We start from the raw sequence: 21,376 nt of genomic DNA, 5'->3' as shown, positions 1-21,376 counted from the left end.
TGTCTCACTGGTATCCTTCCCCATCCAGTGTCAAAGCAGAGCCCCAAGCATTGTCTTTTTCAAGACATGACTACTCTGGGACATATTCTGCATGAGTGAACCATCTACCCATGGCATCTACAGAACAACTGAGATAATTATGAGGAGTGCCATGCTACTCTGTTTAGTTAGGCTTATGTTTACGAAGCAGGCTGTAAAATGCCATAGGAAATATTGTCTTAATTTTTTATATGTATATATATATATGCTTAGATACCAAGGTAATAATAGACTTTACATTTATAAAAAGTTGACTATCCTACTATATCATATGCTCTTTCATAAAGCTCCCCTAAAAAATGAAAATAAAATTCATACAAGAAAGCAATTCCAGTGCTTAGGGGGCATTGCTTTAACTAGTTTATAATGTGAAATCTATGCCAGGAGATTTGTTTTATTTTAGTTATTTCCAAAACTTATGTGGAAGTGTATAATTGTATAATCATGTCACTGCAGCATCAAGTTCCTCTAATATGAGGTAATTTTAGGTTGTTATTTTTTCCCCAGAAGACATCATTTTTGAAACCATACAGCCTATATGTTTGTTACACCACAGTGTGTCTCTCTCTACTAAGATTAAAGCTGTAAAATAATTAGTAATTGTAATCACTTTGAAATTGGTGTCCTACTGCTATTTTACAGTGTTCTGGAGTACTGCATTCAGCTCTGGGGTTTATAGCAAAAGAATGACATAGAAGTACAATGAGTCCAGAGGAGATGAACTACCCCTTGAACCAGCCCTGCCTTGTTCTGTGTATCAGTGACAGCTTTACATTCTCTTCCAGTAATTTCTGGGTAGTTTCCAGTTTCTATGACTTCTTTTAGAGGTGAAGAGTATATATGGTTTTCTACCACTGCACAGTAATAGCACAAATACAGGCTGGGTGGAAAATGGATTGAGGGCATCCCTGAGGAAAAGGACTCGGGGGTATTGGTTGATGAGAAGCTCACCAGGAGCCAGCAATGTGCGCCTACAACCCAAAAAACCAACCGTATCCTGGGCTGCATCAAAAGAAGCGTGGCCAACAGGTCGGGCTGATTCTCCCCATCTACTCTGTTCTCATGAGCAGCACCTGGAGTGCTGTGTTCAGCTCTGGGCCCCCCAGCAAAGGAAGGATATGGATGTATTAGAACAAGTCCAGAGGAGGGCCACATGGATGATCGAAGGGCTGGAGCACCTCTTCTATGGAGATGTGCTGAGGGAGCTGGGGTTGTTCAGCCTGGAGAAGAGAAGGTTCCGGGGAGACCTTGTACCAGCCTTCCAGTGCCTAAAGGGGGCCTGCAGGAATGCTGGGGAGGGACTCTTTGTCAGGGATTGTACTGATACGACAAGGAGCAATGGTTTTAAACTAACAGAGGGTAGGTTTAGATTAGATATTAGGAAGAAATTTTTTACTAATAGGGTGGTAAGGTTTCAGAAGGTTTGAAGGTTTCAGAAAGAGAGTTCACAGAAATGGGTGTTTTACATATACAGTTGTTAAAGGGGAAAGAAACTGGAAGGGATTAACTAGGAAATGGAGTGAAAAATCTGTATTTAAAAAAATTATTAAGATGTTTCACTATCATTAAGACAGATTTAATTAACTGTTATTAAAGCAATAAAAATGTTTGTCTATTATATGGAGAGGAATCTATGAAACTTGTGGTAAAATAATTATGAAATAATGTTTGAGTAAGAAAGTTAATGAATTTTGAAATAATCAAGATAAAAGATTTCAAGCATGTAAAAAGGAAGCAATCTAGCAGGTACTGTAAGCTGTAATGTTAGATTTATGATTATTTATGGAAAGTCATTCAGTTTTAAGTTTTACTGTAATCTGTATACCTTAAAATATTATAAAGAATACACTGAAGACTTTTGTACTGTGTAAATTTAATGTTCTTTGAATGAAGTAGAATTCACGTTATTTTTCCAGCTGCTACTCAATATAAAAAGTTACATAAATTGCATAAATAAACTTGTTTACTTCGTTTTATAAATATGCACAGTTTCTATTATATAGAAACTTGATTCTGAATGGTTCTGTACTACTTCTGGGGACATTCTGTTTAATCTCTGTTCTGTTTAAGACAATACATAGAGTCACATGTATAGTCACATAGAGGCTGGATGGGAGTACATGAACATAACTAATTCATTTTCTGTTTTAGTTGCATTAAGTTATTTTTGGCAGATGTGTCTCCTAGTCTGTTTCAACAAACAGTAGTAGTGGATGCTCCACAGCCTTTCCTATGTACTGCAGTGCTGTTCTACCCTTACCACGAGATGTCTCGTCTCTTGCTTAAATTTTCTTGCTACAATTAATTTTCATGTTATATATACATATATGGAATATATGAAAACATGAAAGTGTAATAACTGGTTTGATTATCTGCTCCAATATATTTTCAAGAAATGATATTAACCGAGTATATCTCTGTTTACTGATTCCTTCTCTTCTGATTTTATAATAGGGATCATAAAGCTTTTTCTAGTCATGTAATATCAGCTTTTCCTGAGTTCTCAAGTGACAAAGGGCTTTAACTTCGAGATTCCACTAGCCAAGCTCTAAGTATCTTTATATGAAATTAACCTATGAGATTAAAACATGCAATTTACCCGAGTACTATCTAACTTGTCTCTTTCCTGTTCTCAACTATGTTCTCAACTTTCCTGTTCTCAACTATGATGCTATATTTCTCATTGTAATTACCACCTGATCTATGTTCATTAATTTAGTATGATATGATTTACTTCATTTTTGTTGGCAGCATTATCAATTTCATAGTCTCTGTCTTGCAATTAACATACTAAAAGAATAATTTTCTCCTCTCCTCTCCTCTCCTCTCCTCTCCTCTCCTCTCCTCTCCTCTCCTCTCCTCTCCTCTCCTCTCCTCTCCTCTCCTCTCCTCTCCTCTCCTCTCCTCTCCTCTCCTCTCCTCTCCTCTCCTCTCCTCTCCTCTCCTCTCCTCTCCTCTCCTCTCCTCTCCTCTCCTCTCCTCTCCTCTCCTCTCTTCTCCGAGTCTCCTCTCCTCTCCTCTCCTCTCCTCTCCTCTCCTCTCCTCTCCTCTCCTCTCCTCTCCTCTCCTCTCCTCTCCTCTCCTCTCCTCTCCTCTCCTCTCCTCTCCTCTCCTCTCCTCTCCTCTCCTCTCCTCTCCTCTCCTCTCCTCTCCTCTCCTCTCCTCTCCTCTCCTCTCCTCTCCTCTCCTCTCCTCTCCTCTCCTCTCCTCTCCTCTCCTCTCCTCTCCTCTCCTCTCCTCTCCTCGAGTCTCCTCTCCTCGAGTCTCCTCTCCTCTCCTCTCCTCTCCTCTCCTCTCCTCTCCTCTCCTCTCCTCTCCTCTCCTCTCCTCTCCTCTCCTCTCCTCTCCTCTCCTCTCCTCTCCTCTCCTCTCCTCTCCTCTCCTCGAGTCTCCTCTCCTCGAGTCTCCTCTCCTCTCCTCTCCTCTCCTCTCCTCTCCTCTCCTCTCCTCTCCTCTCCTCTCCTCTCCTCTCCTCTCCTCTCCTCTCCTCTCCTCTCCTCTCCTCTCCTCTCCTCTCCTCGAGTCTCCTCGAGTCTCCTCGAGTCTCCTCGAGTCTCCTCTCCGAGTCTCCTCTCCGAGTCTCCTCTCCTCTCCTCTCCTCTCCTCTCCTCTCCTCTCCTCTCCTCTCCTCTCCTCTCCTCTCCTCTCCTCTCCTCTCCTCTCCTCTCCTCTCCTCTCCTCTCCTCTCCTCTCCTCTCCTCTCCTCTCCGAGTCTCCTCTCCGAGTCTCCTCTCCTCTCCTCTCCTCTCCTCTCCTCTCCTCTCCTCTCCTCTCCTCTCCTCTCCTCTCCTCTCCTCTCCTCTCCTCTCCTCTCCTCTCCTCTCCTCTCCTCTCCTCTCCTCTCCTCTCCTCTCCTCTCCTCGAGTCTCCTCTCCTCGAGTCTCCTCTCCGAGTCTCCTCTCCGAGTCTCCTCTCCTCTCCTCTCCTCTCCTCTCCTCTCCTCTCCTCTCCTCTCCTCTCCTCTCCTCTCCTCTCCTCGAGTCTCCTCTCCTCGAGTCTCCTCTCCTCTCCTCTCCTCTCCTCTCCTCTCCTCTCCTCTCCTCTCCTCTCCTCTCCTCTCCTCTCCTCTCCTCTCCTCTCCTCTCCTCTCCTCTCCTCTCCTCTCCTCTCCTCTCCTCTCCTCTCCTCGAGTCTCCTCTCCTCGAGTCTCCTCTCCAGAGGGTAGGTTTAGATTAGATATTAGGAAGAAATTTTTACTCATAGGGTGGTAAGGCACTGGAACAGCTTGCCCAGAGAAACTGTGGATGCCCCATCTCTGGAGGTGTTCAAGGCCAGGTTGGATGGGGTTTTGAGCGACCTGATCTGGTGGGAGGTGTCCCAGCCCATGGCAGGGGGCTTGGAATTAGATGATCTTTAAGGTCCCTTCCAAACCAAAGCATTCTATGAATCTATGAAATCTTTGACCTACCCTGAAATGAAACTGGGAAACACTCAGACATCTCAAAACATTCCTATCTATGTCTTCCCTTTAATTTTCTGTTTTCTACAATTCCTTTAAATGTTTCTCACCTCAGGTAGTTTGATCTTTCTAATTACATTGAATTGTCTCACTTTGGACTGCAGTTATTCTGTTGACTTCCATACCTGAAATAAGTGTTTTTTTTTTTTTTTTTTTTTTTTTTTTTTTTTTCATTTAGGAATACTTATAACTGCAAATCAGAATTCCCCAAATGGTGATATACCATTTATTTTTTATGAGTACCCTAACAATTACAGTGTTCTTCTTCTGTCTCAGTTCTGTCTTGTACTTTAGAGGCATGATTTTTTTTTTTTTTCACAGCAAGAACTGGGCTGTGTGTTTCCCTCCATCACAACTGTATCTATTTCAGTTATATGAAGTTTAAAATATCTTGTGAAATTAACTATAATAATTTAGATATTTTCAGAATTCACAAGATCATGCCTATTATTTACCATCAAAGTTTTGTTCATTGTTATTTTTTTCTTGTAGAAGATTTATTTTTTACCCAGTAAAAATTCAGAAACTGCATATTTCATTTTATTCTCAGAGTGTTTTGATGGGGAAAATACATATTTTGTACTTGGTCATTATTGCACTTATCCTCTTTGCATTGTGTTATCTCTATTGAATAATGATAGACTGGTTTCAAAAGCTGTATTAGTACATCAAAAAAAGCATTCTTGCTGTCACTACAAAAAAAAAAAAAAAAAAAAAAAGGACTGCTGTCACCAAGTCCTAATATTCCAAAGCCTTAAAGATATCTTCCAGTTTGATTTCCTGAATCCATGAATAATTATTTATTTATAAAGAGCATCAGAGCTTAAACAAGAGGGCAAGAGAGTTTCTTCTTTGTTCCTTCACTGTTTCCAGTCCAGACTATGCTATGTCCTGATGTTTAAAGAACATCAGAGATGCTCTGGGAGATGAAAAATGTGGTTTGCATCCAAGTATCCTATTTATGTGGAAAGTGTGCAATCTGCTGAGACTTCTGAGTTTCTCAAAGAGATTTTTGTCGTCTTATGATGGTGTAAGTAAGGTGATAACTGCTACAGCAGGGTAGGAAATGATTCAATTTTAATGAGTTCATAGACAAATGCACAAGTCTATGTGTAAGTATATTTACTTGAAACATGGCAACACCACTCATTTCATGAACCACTCTAGTGCTGCTATTTTTTGATGCACCTTTCACTTTATAATTTTCTTTTGCAAAGATATGTTATGTTTTCCCCCTAGTGTGAAGTTCTTTTACCACCAATTTGATTTTAAGTGTTTGACAGGATCAATCATTTAATTTAAATAAATAAGCATTCTTGAAGTACTTTCTTCTGGTAACTCTTCTTTTTTCCTCATATCTTGCAAGTCTTGGTTCTTTGTGTATTTAACTGACTTATGTGTTTCAGAATTGCCACATAGTCGGTACTCATCAGGAATTCTTGCTGGTCAGTGTTTCGTATCATTATTTGGTGGCAAAGCATACACATATGGTTGTCTGTGTTTCTTTATATATAGTGTGTCCAAGACAAATTCATATATAAGCAGTATTTTTATGACATTTTCTATTTTACATTTTATGGTGAGTTTTGGTGCCACACAGTTGGCATTTTCTTCAAATATTTTCCAAAGACCAATCTTTGAATGTCAGAAATTACTTCATTCTCAGTGCCACTGCTTTTGCCCCAGACATTCACAAGCTAAGTCAACAAAACAAATGGCAAAATTTTCAGTTTCACTGTTGGACATGGAAAGGAAAATATGCTCTCTCCCAGACAATAGTTGACACATAGTCTTGATTTTTCTCAGAATCATGAGTGTTCCAAGCCAAGTTATTGAGGCAGAAAATAAATTAACCAATAGCTGAAAACCTTTGTCAGAATATAGCTAGACAAGGCATGCATTTAGCAGCTAGGTGCCGGTGCCAGAACAAGGAATGTACCCAGCCTCTCCTGGGTGCAGGGCAATCTAGAATTGATGCCGATGGCGGCCAGCGGACAAGTCTCCTTAAAAGTCCTAAGAAGGTGCATGGAGGTTTCCTCCACTGTAGTTCTGTGGAAAAATTTCAGCAAGGTTTCTCCCCACTTTGCTCACAAGTGATGTATAAGTGAAAGCACTCGTGCTTGATCCTTGCCTGATCTATGCCTGTGTTTGTCCATATACCCCACTGATCTAGAGATGCAAGCTGACCTACCAGCTTGACCACAGGTTGGCTTCATCCTTGTGGACTTCCTAGCAATCTGGCTTCTAAGCTGAGGCTGGTTATTGTCACAAAATCTGTGCTGCTGCCTCACTGGGGATAGCCTTCAGCTGGCAAGACACCTGTGTTGCTAATTTCCTCCCTCAGCCCCTGGCCTTTGAACAGCTGTTCTTGATGGCACCCTAACAGCCAGATATTCTGCTTAAGGGAAAGACGTATCCACAGCACTTTGTAGGATTGGAGATAGTGCTCTCTGTTCCAGAGAAATTCTGGATTGCTAGATGGGGAAGGCTCTAGATCTGTAACTCAGGGTGTGAAATGGATGGGCATTCAGACATCTGTGGGTATTTAGCTCTTCCTGTTGTCCGTTGGTACACCAACTCACTCTATTGCATCTGTACCTCAGTTTCCTGATTCTCTCCACACAAGATGGTGAGCCACCAAAGAAGAAGAGTTCTGGGCCATTGAAGAAAGACTCCTTCAAATTAAGAAAGTGACCAATTTTAAGTTGCTAATATTCTCTTTCAATTTACGCCTTGTTTTCAATTCATGACTTGAGGTTTCAGGGCTACTGAAAGTGTTGTAATAATCTTTGTAAGGGTTAAAGTGAACATATATAAATATAATAAACCAAGATATTATCATCTATTCCTTTAACAGTCCAATTAAAATACTTCAATTATCATTAGTTCATTTACAATAATAATAATAACAAATAGTCAAAAAGAATGCAGAAAAGCCTCATTAATGGACTTTGTGAGCATTTGTGAGGCACTTTGTGCCTTCATTTTCCCTGTGTGTCCTGTGCATCACCAGTCTTCCCCAGACAGTGAGTAATCAGCATATGAGGTCTTCGCTGGGAGATGTTTGGTTTGTGGTCAGGGTCCTCAGTCCCCTCAGTCTCAAGGTCTGCTGAGAAAACTCTCATTTATTAATATGCCTTACTTTTTTAGTAAGCTGAAGTTCAGGTGTTTTCACCCTGTGAAAGTATTTACCTTCTCAGGGCATACATAAGGATTTCAATATTTAGAAGTTTGCTTTATTTGAAAAATAGAGTGAAAAACAGATAAATAAGCACTTTCCAAGTAAGAAAAGCCCCAGCTCAGAGGAAATAATACACTGATATAATCTCTTATGCTTTATAAGTAATAAGCAGATTTAACTCCTGGGGAAAATACCTTTCACTGAAAACTTTCACTCCTTCATGTGCCCTCTGCACATTCATCAAAAAAAAAAAAAATAATAAAAAATAAAAAAAAAATAAAATAATAATAATAATAAAAAAATCAAAAGAGGAAACAATAGAAAAGATGTTCTGGAGGTCTGGAGGCAAAAAAATATAGGAAGCCGAAGACCAGGACTTCAGTAACATCTGCTGAAGTGATTCCACCATGCTCATAGGACCAGAGAGAGGGGTAGGAAGACCATTTGCATGGCTGGTAGAGATGACAGTAAAAGAAGCAGATTCAGGAGGAGCTAGAGATACAGTAGGAATACAGGGTCCCAGTACAGGAGAAATAATTTCATTTGAACTGTAAGGGAGCCAAGCTGGTGTCACTTACAGTAAAAAAAAAAAAAAAAAAAAAAAAAAAAAATCAGAAGAGAGAATTTAAACTGAAAAACAGGAGAATACTGGAAAGTGAAGGAGCACAAACATTTGGGATGTTAGTTCTATTACAGATTAAAAAATCATTTTTTGTATCCATTAGAAGTAAATATGTCATGCCAGATCCAACAGCCTGAGATAAGTGAAGCTGCAGCTCCATGTTCCCAGGGCTAACAGCCAGACACACAAATCACAGGCAGAAATTCACAGATGTGATGGTTTCACACCAGTAGGTCATCATACCGCTCTCTCACTCCCCCTCATCAAAAGAACAGAAGGAGAAAATATGATGAAAAAAGGGCTCAAGGGTTGAGACAAGGACAAGAATATAACTCAACAATTACCATCATGGGCAAAACAGACTCAAAAGAGGGAAATTAATGCAATTTATTGCCTATTACTAACAGATGAGAGCAGTGAGAAACTAAAACCAAACTAAAAACACCTTCCCCCCATCCACCCTCTTCCACAGGGGGAACGGGGAATGGGGGTCCATAACACTTGGTCAGTCCATAACAGTGGTCAGTCCATAACACTTTGTCTCTCCTTCTCCTTCATCTTAATTCTCTTCCTCGTCTCCGGCTTGGGTTCCCTCCCATGGGATACAGTTCTTCCCAAACTGATCCTGTGTGGGCTTCCAACAAACTGCAGTTCTTCAAGAACTGCTTCAGAATCAGTCTGTACCACAGGATGCAGTCCTTCAGGGATGGACTGCTCCAGCATAGCTCCCCTGTGCATAGCAGCTCCTACCAGATCACCTGCTCTACTGTGGGCTCCTCTCCACAGGTTGAACTTTTGGCCCAGAGCCTGCTCCTGTGGGGGCACTCCATGGGCCACAGTCTCCTTCAGGCCACATCCACCTGCTCTACCATGGGTTCTGCCATGGGCTGCAGCATGGTGATCTATTTTGCCACGATACCCCATGGGCTGCAGGGGGAGGAGAGGGAATGAGAGAACTGTGGTGCTGTTCAGCTGCCCTGATTGGTAAACGATTACACTTATTTAGTCTGAAAGGTGATTACAGAGCTCCTGATGACTCATCTGGTTAGGCTTCACACCTAGACACTGGGGCTGAGGTTCTTCTGGTACTGCCATGAGAGAGTCGACTGACAGTGTCCTTCGTCTGAGTCCTTAATAAGTATTCCTACCTGCCATTGTGTCCCTGTGATCCTCAGGGCTCATGAAGATGGGCCCGGGATAGGCTGATTTCTTCTGCAATGGGCCTGAGAATAATAGCCAAGCAGGATACTACTGTGCCCCTTTGTGAGTATACAGATAAGCTTTTATCAAATAACCTAACAGTATCCTCATGTAAAGGAAAATTCAAAGAATGGAATGATCAAATAAGAAATTGTAAACAAACTGTCATTTACACAGGATTCTAGAGGAACAAGAGTTGAACATGAATTCTAAGAAATAATACAGGACATAAGGCACCTTGGTCTTCGTGAAGACGTTAATATATTAAACATACTGTGAACAAAGCAGAAGACAGCTAACAGAACACTGCAATATTATCATATGAAAATAAGAAAGCAGACTATGCTAGTCAAGAACCGTAGTATATCTTCAGCAGAGCTTTGAATCAAATTAATACACTAATATAAGCAATTTTACATATAATGAAAATGGATTAGAGATTCTAGATCTTAAAAGTATAATGAATTATGGGGTGTCTGTCAGTTACCTCTGAATCTGATGAGAAATTCTGAGCAGAAAATAATTGGTAGTATGAGATTGCTAAATATGATACATGATAACTTTCCTTGATATTTGGCCTCATATGGCCATTCTTAGATACAGATACTGGAATAGTTATGACATTTATATAATAAAAAGTTTACACATTGTTATACATTGTATTTTATTCTTTTCTAATTGTGAACTGTATGCAGATAGTCCTGCCAATGCACTACACATAAATGCTATATTTAAAGACTGCTAAAGAATGGGAGCCTCAGTATTCAAGAATTCTCTGTGGAACATGTCAAGGAAATATGAATTAGAAATCCTTCCCCCTTTTATTTATTTATTTATTTATAATTCAGTTACCTTTAACTTATTTTTCAATTTTGTTTTCTTTAATGTTATTTTAATTTCAGTGGTAGCACATAAAGAAGCATCACATGAATCCCCAAAATGGTGTCCCTGTCATCCACTAGAACTTTAATATGACTAATAAGAATAACTTCATGAGAGTTATTGTAACTGAAAGTGTCTTGAAGCTGATTGAAAGCTTGGACTATCAGAAGGATTTATGGAAACTGCAGGATTCTTTTTCCCACTTAAAACAAATGAACAATCAAAACTTTATCTGGTTGATATTAAGTGAGTGTCAAAAATGCAAATTATTAGCAAGTCCTCTGTAGTCACAGCTCAGCATTTCACTTTATTTGAACCAATACTATGTTTTGTAGATCAGTTTAGAGTGCTGGTAAATTGATGTCACATACTCTACAGAAAAGTCTTGCTGTTTCACGCCTCCAATAGAGCTACAGAGTCACCAATCTGTTTACCCTCCATGGGGTCTACAAACACTTACACAATTGACTCCCATTCCAGACTTTAATACAGTATTACTCCAGGTCTAAAAATAAGCAATGCCAAAAATACTAAACCCGAATATTGCAGATATCTATTATGTTCAAAGGGAAAATTTTATTTGATTCACATCCTAATAACTAGAATAATTAGAAGCCCTTAACAGCCCCAGAGTGCTTTTGGGCTCTTTGGTCTGCCTTCAAGGAAGCTAATCATCATCCACTTGGCACGTAAATGTTTAAAGAAACTATTTGCAGCACAATATATTGACATTAGCTGTGGACCCACCCATGAAAAAATATAATTAATGTATAAAACCATGAAAGACTTTGAAAATAAAAGGAGAAGGAGAAGGAGAAATTAAATGATTTAATTACAATATGACTGAAAATTTAGGTTAGATTTCTGCTTTTTTTCATAGGTTATTTGCTTATAATGGGAAAGTCTATTTGCTGTCTTTGTTATTAAATCATCACATGCTAAAATTACAATAGTGCATGCCACCAACAATATATGCTTGGATTTTAAAGTAAATATTTTAGTAAAATTTTCAACTAAATATTTCTTTTCAGTCATAATTTGGGACAACAGTAACCTATTTATATTTTGGGGCCAAAAATGCAATATAGAAATATACTTCAAAATTTCTTCTAAACATATAATTGTAAAGTAATAATATAACTCTCTGCACATAACCTCCTCAACCGGTAGGTTTTCTAGACAGAAAACATAATTTACACCAAATTATGGACAGTTTTTAATCAGTCCTACTGAAACAATTCAATTTAAGACCTCCATTTTTTTGACAAACTGTTACACTTACCCTAAAATTTGTCTTTCAATTTTATTCTATTATACAACACATCATGCCTTTTTCAGCAGCAATAAAAAATCCACCTCCACTTATGCCTCCATAGAATTTTTTTTTCTCCACTTAATCTGTGTTTCTTCCAGTTTACCAGTGTCCTTGTAACTCAATGCCAGACTTTTATGTTCATAGAAGTGATCTAACAAGGGTCCCACAGAAACCATTATCTAGTATGATCCAGAACACGATGCCTGTGTACGTCCACTTGTTTTCATTGATCAGTTTCTCCTTTTTCCAATATCTTTCAGCTTCACTTTGGGAATTACAAGATGGAAATAGGCTGGTTTTTTACAAAAGACAGAGGCATTAAGACCAACACACAAAATTCTAGCAGAAGAAGCTAGGTCGTAGAGACAGCATAGTTTCTGGAAAAGAGAACAAAGACAGTAGTCATCTCTATTTGCAAGAAGACACACCAGTCTGCAAGGTATTCTTCCCCTGAGGTTGACATATGTTGAACACATGTCTTTGTTGGGCTTGCTTTATTATAGGCAACAGCAAATCAAACAATCACAGAATCAAAGAACCATAGAACGGCTCAGGTTGGAAGAGACCTTAAAGATCATTTAGTTCCAACCCCCCTGCCATGGGCACTGATGCCACCCACTAGAGCAGATTGCCCAGAGCCTCGTCAAGCTTTTTGTCCACTAGAACTCCCAAGTCTTTCTCTGCAGGGCTGCTCTCAATGAGCTCTCGCAGTATTCATGTCTGGGATTTTCCTGACCCAGGTTCTCCACCTTGCATTTAGACTTGTTGAACCTCATTAGGTTCACCTGGGCCTAATTCTCAAACTTGTCCAGGTCCCTTTGGTTGGCATCCCTTTAATTCCATTTGAACAGGACTTTATCCCCAGTGCAATATAAATATGCAGGATTGGCTTTCCCTGTTCCTTTTCCAAGTCAAAGGACCAAGCCATCTGTTTCTCATAATTTTACACTTTGGGGAGTTGGAATTTATGAAGACAGATAATATTGCTAATGGCCTCAGAAATTTTCAGACAGCTTTTGAGGGAAAAATCTTTACTTTCAATTTACTGATATTCATGATATATAGCAACAATAAGTGTTAGCACCAGAGAAGAGGACAGAAAAAAAAAATCCAGACAAGCTTTTCCAAACAGATGAGGAGTGAATTCATACAGAGATATAAGTATCTATCTTGCCATGAGCAAGCAAGTAGATAAAGCTTTTACACCCTTCACTTCATAACAGTCATGTTATGAGGTGCACACATTTCTGACACTAGACATATGCACCATGGGGAATGTTTCAGAGACATTATTTATACTGTATCTCTTTCAGAAAATAAATTGATGTTTCAATTATTATTACTCTTTTTCTGGCTTACAGTGTGGGCACTAAATTCACTGCAAAACTGAGCCATCAATAATCAAGTCAATGTAAAATTACTGGCATAACTAAGTATCATTTTTAGATACTTGTCTGAAAATCATAATAGAAGCACAGGCTAATTAATTAAAATTTAAAACAATAGGGGAAATAGTGCAGTAGGATTCATAATTACAGGGACACGAGAAGATATCTGGAGATATATTATACAGGCATTGCCGTTTCAAATTCTCCCACATTTCTAAGGGTATTTTCATCTGAATTTATTTTCCGTTTTACTTCATCACATATGACTGAAACTGCTTAAAAGATTTGTAAAGACAAAGATGTAAGTTTCTGGTTGGGATACATTATGCAACTAGGCTGAAATGGCAGGTAAGTGATGGGCAGCTAATCTGAACTCCCACTATAAAAGAAAATGAGCCAGCAGAGGTGATAAAGGTCACATTCACCTGGCTAGTTAGTCGTGTACCCAGCTCCTATAAAAGACATATAAGACTGTATGACAGTTCTTGTTCTTTTCTGCCTGTGAACTGTCACCAAGACTCATCTTGTTGTCTTGCAGCTCTTTAAATGTATGAAAATGGTGACAAATGGTTCATAGTCTCATGAAGTGTTGCCACAAGTAATTTATAATGCACTGGTTAGATAATCATAGAATCACAGAATATCCCAAGTTGGAAGGGACCCATAAGGATCATCGAGTACAACTCCTGGCTCCACACAGGTCTACCAAAAAAATCAGACCATATGGCTAAGCGCACAGTCCAAACGCTTCTTAAACTCCGACAGGCTTGGTGCCGTGACTACATCCCTGGGGAGCCTGTTCCAGCACGCGACAACCCTCTCGGTGAAGAACCTCTTCCTGATATCCAGCCTGAACCTCCCCTGTTGCAGCTTGACACCATTCCCGTGGATCCTATCACTGGTCACTAAAGAGAAGAGATTGGTGCCTGCCCCTCCACTCCCCCTCATGAGGAAGCTGTAGACCACAATGTGGTCTCCCTCCTCTTTTCCAGGCTGAACAGGCCAAGTGACCTCAGCCGCTCCTCATAAGTCTTCCCCCCTAGGCCCTACACCATCTTCATAGCCCTCCTCTGTACACTCTCCAATAGTTTCACATCCTTTTTGTACTGTGGTGCCCAGAACTGCACACAGTACTCGAGGTGAGGCCGCACCAGTGCAGAGTAGAGTGGGACGATCACTTCCCTCGACCAACTAGCAATGCCATGCTTGATGCACCCCAGGATACGGTTGGCTCTCCTGGCTGCAAGGGCACACTGATGGCTCATATTCAGCTTGCAATCATGGATTTTCACTGTAACCTGTGAGCAACTGGAAGGTAAGATGACCTCTCTTATGTAAGACCAAACAGCAAATTATTGTATTGTTCCACAAAGGACAGAGACATGGACAGAATTACACTTTTTTTTTTTCTTTTTTTTTTTTTTTTTTCCCCTCCCTCCTCCCGTGCCCGCCTCCCTCAAAAAAAACAAACATACAGTTCATGTTTCCTCCAAACCAGTAGTTTTCAGTTTGGTGGTTCACATGATTTATAAAAGCAAGTTCAGCCATGTGAATGTTCTGCCAAATAATTTTCTGAGACTCACAGAAAATTGTCTTAGAAATTTCTGCATTTCTAAAAAAGTCTAAACTGTTAGAGACATCTGAAGCCACTACTGTCTCTCAAAAACTGCACATTTTAGTTCATGTGCCTGAACATTTCTGAAAGTCTCCACAGCAGATTGGAAACATGTCAACAAGGACCTTATTTCAGCAAAAATAATTTGTGAGTAGACAAGGCTTTCACTGAATTCAAAGATAGCTGAGAAATGCATAACATTATTTAAAGGCTATTTTTATGTGATTTTATGTGTTTGTTTCACAGTCTACTTACAGTCATCACTGTAAGTAACACTGAAAATTAATTCTATATTATATCTTGGCTTTATCACACACAATGTTTTATATGTATTGGATACTTATTCCATGTTGCTCTTACCAAAAACACATTTGTCCAGCTCCCATAGCTGTATTCTTTTAGAGATCAGTAACTGACCAGAAGTGTTTATCACCTTGGACCCTCTGTTATCATTCCATACCAGCACCTTCAAGAAAGTTGTTATCATGTTGTGCTTTTATTTTGGGGTGTCTCTGTTTCACCATCTAGTACTCTGTACAGTTTCTGCAAAGCAATCTATTAATCTTGAACTGAATCACACTTGCTTCTGTTATCTTTTTTGAGTGTTTTAGGCTATAAAATAACTGTGACTTGAGAAAGTAAAGATAAATAAATATTCTAATTTCTGACAAAATCATCAAATCAGGCAAAAACTGTCCCAGACATTGAAAATGAAAAGGATGGAGGATGTGTGTGCAGGTAGCATGTGAAAATCCCAGGTTACAATCTAATAATCATTACTTGGGCTAGATAAGGTAATAAGCATACTCAATATTAATGAGTTGTAGATTTTTTTGAAAAGGAAGAATGAGGGTCTTTATCTCAACTTGAAAAAGCATTCTTATTTTAAAAGTCAAGAAGTGTGGAGTTAATATGTTACTGAAATGACAACAAAAGAGAAATTCTGTATGTGCTCTGTCCTTTTTCTGAATACTGACCTGTTCAAGGCATCTTTTTTGTGTAAGCCATATACCTGTTATGCCCGAAGAAACTCAGTCACAGAAGACCTGCTGCTATCTTCTGAAAAAGACATGGTGACAACCATGCTAAAAGAAAAAGGGTAATGAATAGAATAGAATAGAATAGAATAGAATAGAATAGAATAGAATAGAATAGAATAGAATAGAATAGAATAGAATAGAATAGAATAGAATAGAATAGAATAGATGAATTGGAAGGGACCTTCAAAGATCATCTAGTCCAACTGCCAATTAGGTCCAGTTTTATTTTAGACAAAAGTATTTTATGATTAATTAAACATTTGAAATAGCTTTTTGGAAACATTTCAAAATTTGTTAATTCCTAGAATCAAGGGCAGCTGCCACTTTGCTTCAGAGGTACATGAGTCCACAGATATTGCACTTCTCACTGGATTATTTATACATATAAAATATGACCTAAGTCAGAACTGTTGGAATCTGTTTTGTTTTGTTGCTCTCCACTATCTTTAATATACATGGAAGAGATATTCAGATACATATTATGCAATTTCCTACAACAAAATGGCACAGTCATAGGGTAAAGGCATACCCTATGTCCAATGCTATGAACATGCTGACCATGATATGAAGATAGCAGCTGCTGCAAAGGTGGTGCTTTCCAGGGCTGTTATGTTCTGATCACATGGCCCTGTTCAATCCAACAGACTGTGGTGTTTTTACCTTGCTGGGACTCCAACACAACCACTCTCTCACTCCCTCTCCTCAGAAGAAGAGGGGGAGAAGACTATGCTAGAAAGAAAGAAAACAAACAAACAAACAAAAAAAACCACTCATGCATGGGTTGAGATAAGGATAATTTAATTAAAGGGAAAAGGAAGAGGGAAAAAAAAAACAAAAAAAACCTGCCCTGCTGATGTCCCTTCCCTACCTCTTGTCCACCCCCAGCCTGTTGGCTACTCAGGGGGGTTGGAGGGAGTCCTGATGTTGTGCCAGTATTGCTCAGCAATAGACAAAACACTGGTGTGATGCTAATGCTGTTCTAGCTACAAGTGCAGAGCACAGCACTGTATGGGCCACTGCAAGGAAAGTTAACTCCATCCCAGATATACACAGTGCACAGGCAGACCACATTTTGTAATAATACTAGAAATGTGTACTGGTGTGGGTTTGGGACAATCAACCACTCTTCTGTTAAAGTAATTGTAAAAAACATATTTGACTCTTATACGCCAGATAGCTACAACCTGCTAGAGAGTCTGCTGGTAATAAAGTGGATCATGACTGAAACAGCATAAGAAAGTCTTCATATAGCTTGAGTCAATCAACCAAAGTAATTTATAAAACATACTTGATCATAGACATTTTATTGGCTATTATTTTTTAAAATTTATATATTTATTAAAGAAACAGAGGACTAAGTAAAAAGGGAAGAATAAGCAGAAGCAAAGAATTTAATGACACGATGTAAATATGAGAAATATGAAGACAACAGGGTGAGAGAATTTTGGAAGTCTTTTCTGAATGGAAGAAGAACTGAGGGCATTGCCGTTAGCACTGTCTTCTGCTGAAAATGCAGAAATAAGTTCATTTAAATGAAAGGGAATTGATTAAAAAAAAATCATAAAAAAATTAATTCTCACCCAAAATGATTGACAATATTCCAGTGCAGATCAAAGTGGCAGGGTCACCCCTGAATTTTGACTTATACTTAAGTTCAATATGCAAAGGTATGACATTCCCAACATCACATTTAAATTATTTCTGAATACTTGCCTCTTTGTTTCAGCCAAAGTACTATGATGAATACTCTTTAGAAAACTAGAAAGAAATATCTTTAATGAAAAATTAAAATTAATAATAATGTTACTTACCTTTCTAGAAGATAAGAATATATTAGTACAAAAGTGAGTGTAATAAAGCCCAAAGAATTATTTCATGAAGGGATTTCTTGGATTAAGGTTAAGCATTATTCAAGATGTTCTACTTATAAAGTCTATGGAGATCTTATTTAACATGTTCTTCAGTAACAAGTAAAAGTAAAAGATAATTAAGATATCACCATCGTACTGCAGACTGGGATTTTCTGTGATATTTAAGACAAATCTCATATTTGAACTTTTATAATTATTTTAATTAGCTTTGCCTTTTGGCTCATTTCATCTCACAGGAATGGAGGATATTTAAAAAAAGAGCCCAACATCTCTATTTTATTTTAGGAATGTAAATCATAATTATAATGCTGATTTACTTTTATTACTATGAACAATAATAGTTCTGAGACTGAACCAAAATGTGGAGGAAGAACTGCAGAACTATGGAATGGTTTTCTCTGCAGTATGCATTTCCACTAGATACAAGTATGAACAAGCCATTGATAGCAACATGTAAATTTTCCAGGCTTAATAATAATCTAAAAAGTTGAAATATGTTCTCATACCTTTCCACCATTCCACCAAATCACACCCATCAAAGTGAGGACAACTTGTGCAACAATATCCTAAGCAACGGAACAGTATCAGAAAACAATCAACAAAGAAAAAGTAGATGAAATGAATGGTTTGTGGAAAGGAAGATGGAAAGGCAATGAAAACCTATTGTCCATAAAGAAAATGAAGAAAAGCATAAAATCAAGTGTTCTTATAACACTTCTGTTTGCACACATGCTGAAGCAGTCTGCTAGTTAGGACAACTAACTAACTGGGGCTGTATGAAACTACCACCATGAGGTCTAACCTGCCTCCTCTGTAGAGAGAAAAATCTCTGTATTTCTTCCAATGAAGTCTCTACAGACTCCAGAGAGAGTTCCTGAGACCAAATTCATTTTTTCACAAAAAAACATGAAGACTGACATAGAAAGCACTACCAAAATATAGTAGACAAAATATTAAAAAAAAATATATATAGGCTGCATAAAAAGACAGACTTCTATTTTTCCTATGTTATTCTGTGGAATAATTGCCTGAGGTGACTTAGTAATGAAGCTTATAGTCACATTTTTAAGAAAAGGTACAGCATTGAAGTAGCCTCCAAGGTGGAGTGCAGCTCAATAAAAGTTCCCTAGGCCTCCAACCTTAGATGTTGGCCACACCAGGGCAACTTGGTGTGTTGATTCTAAGAGGAACAGTGCCGAGTGTGTAGTTGAGTGGATATACTGCGGCTAGGCACTGTGATAAGATGGGAACTTGATTGTTCTTGTGCATACCGAGACCAAATATCTGAACATTTGCTACCCTGAGCCAATGGTCTGTCATGTGTTTGACAAAATTCTGTGCTTTGGTGTTGTAGTTTAACCCGGCCGGCAGCTAAGCACCACACAGCCGTTCACTCACCGTCACCCCTCCCTCTCTGGGATGGGGGAGAGAAACAGAAAAATGAAGCCTGTGGGTTGAGATAAAGACAGTTTATTAAGACTGATAACAATAATAATAACAACAACAACAACAACAACAACAACAACAACAACAACAACAATAATAATAATAATAATAATATAAAGTGTACGAAACAAGTGATGCACAATGCAATTGCTCACCACCCGCTGACTGATGCCCAGCCTATCCCCGAGCAGCCACCCCCCCCACCCTGGCTAGCCACCTCTATATATTGTTTAGCATGACATCAGATGGTATGAAATACCCCTTTGGCCAGTTTGGGTCAGCTGTCCTGGGTCTGTCCCCTCCCAGCTCCTGCTGCACCCCTACCCTGCCCGCTGGCAGGACAGAACGAGAAGCTGGAAAGTCCTTGGCTTGGTGTAACCACTGCTCTGCAACAATTAAAACATCAGCATGTTATCAGCACTCTTTTCATCCTAATCCAAAACATAGCACAGTACCAGCTACTAGGAGGAAAATTAACTCTATCCTAGCCGAAACCAGGACATTTGGTGAAGTGAATTTATCACCAGCAATCCAAAGAACCTGTGTACCTGTTGCTTTAATAAATTGCACTACTCGTTAAATGTAGCCATGCTAGTTCTAATTGAACGTGATCAAACTCTTTAATTGTGGCCATGGTAGTTCACAGAAAGCAACTATACTGAGGGTGTATTATATTTTTTGGGAATCTGTAATTGTGATAGTTCAGTACCCTGAACGTGACTGGACTTATAACGGCTAATTGGGCATCAGTCCCAATTACTTTAACATTTAACGCAACGTATTTCAGGTCCTGCACCCTTTGGAGATATCATTATACATATGTAAGACCTCATACTGTAAATACTCATATATTTGTATGTCATATATTCCAAATTATGCCTTCAGACAGCACACAACCAAGTTCCGAGGGCAGTCAAAAAGATAAAGAAAGGAATATGAAAGAACATTCAGAGACTGATGAAACTGTATATTTTGAGAAGATATCTGTTGATATGCCTGTCTTCTGACACACCCTCAGAGACTAAAAGTAAGAAGGAAGAAGGAGCTTATATTGGCCTACTCTTTTTGATTGAAATCTAATAAATGCTTATTAAAGATAATGGCCCTTACTGAACAGTATGTTTTTATTTAGTATTTAGTATGACTCTTCTGGCCCTTCTTGCACTGAGAAATGAAGGATGAGGACATCACCATCTCTATTAAGAATGGCAACAGATAAGTAGAGACAAAAGGTTATAACACCCCTGTTATCATTATAAATGCTTATTCTCTGTACCCCAGACTTGAACTTTAGTCTGCTCAGCCCTTACCTGCTGCTACCTGTTTCACCATAGCTCGTACATTTTTACTCACGCGTAATTTTCCATAGATTGTTAGAAATCTACTCAGTGTAAAAATAACCAAAAGTAGAAGAAAGAAGTACTTTCCAGGTCAGCTGTTACTACTTAATGGAAATGTTCAGAGGAATTTAAATACCTAAAAATGCCAAATGTGATTTAAAATATTAAGCTATCTATCAAAGTTTATATTTGAGAATATGTTTACAAGAGCGTTAGTGAAAAAGACATCATGAGAAGGTCTCAATAACAAATGTATATTTATTAAGAAATATAAGGATAAACACACAATCCAAATTCCTGTAGTAAATAAGATTATTTTTTTTCTTGAAAATCACTGCTGCACGTTTTATGAGAAGCTTCATTTCTGAGAGTGACTATTCTCTAAGTCTTTTATAATTACTGACATTGGTTAACAAGTTTCTAATCAACGGAGCATTCCTGAGATTGGATAGTGACCTAATTCTTTCCAAACTGTTGAATAGTATACCAAAATGTAATTTATATCTTTCTTCTCAAACTTCTGACTGTTCTTATATCTGAAAAAAGGACTATTCAGCAATCACTTTTACATATCTTTTGAGGCTCATGTTAGAAAACTGCTACTAAACAAAAGACAATCTGTACAACATCTTTGAAAAAGGAAAGTCCACTTTCCTGCTCAGAAGGAGCTATGTACTACACTAATCATTTGTTTATCTAACTCTCTCCCACAGTGCATAGCTATTCAACCAAAATTCAGTTTGTCTGTGCACAATAAGAATTTTCTGTATTAGTTACAAATGACTGCAACATGCTGATCTCTGAAATACATTTTTACAAAGCTAAAATCCTTAATTAAAATATTCATATATTTGCATGTAAGATGATGTGTTTTTATTAATATGAAAGAAAAAATTTCAGTAGTTAGCACTAATCCTGGAAAAAAAAAGAATAAATAGTAAATAAGACATTAAATTTGGCTCTATCTCAATAACATGA

General features: G+C 38.5%; 1 long non-coding RNA gene across 1 annotated transcript; it reads left to right on the top strand.

Moving 5' to 3' along the window:
* The first annotated feature begins 935 nt into the window (after nt 1–935).
* On the top strand, nt 936–4,665 carry LOC310893358. Its single transcript, XR_014578928.1, has 2 exons — nt 936–1,402; nt 4,205–4,665. It is a non-coding gene; the product is annotated as an uncharacterized lncRNA (long non-coding RNA).
* The last annotated feature ends 16,711 nt before the right edge of the window (nt 4,666–21,376 follow it).

Source organism: Anser anser, assembly GCF_964211835.1.
Source record: "Anser anser genome assembly, chromosome: 2".
Lineage (NCBI taxonomy): Eukaryota > Metazoa > Chordata > Aves > Anseriformes > Anatidae > Anser > Anser anser.
The sequence above is the reverse complement of the archived record's forward strand: the minus strand, read 5'-3'. Positions and strand labels throughout refer to the sequence as shown.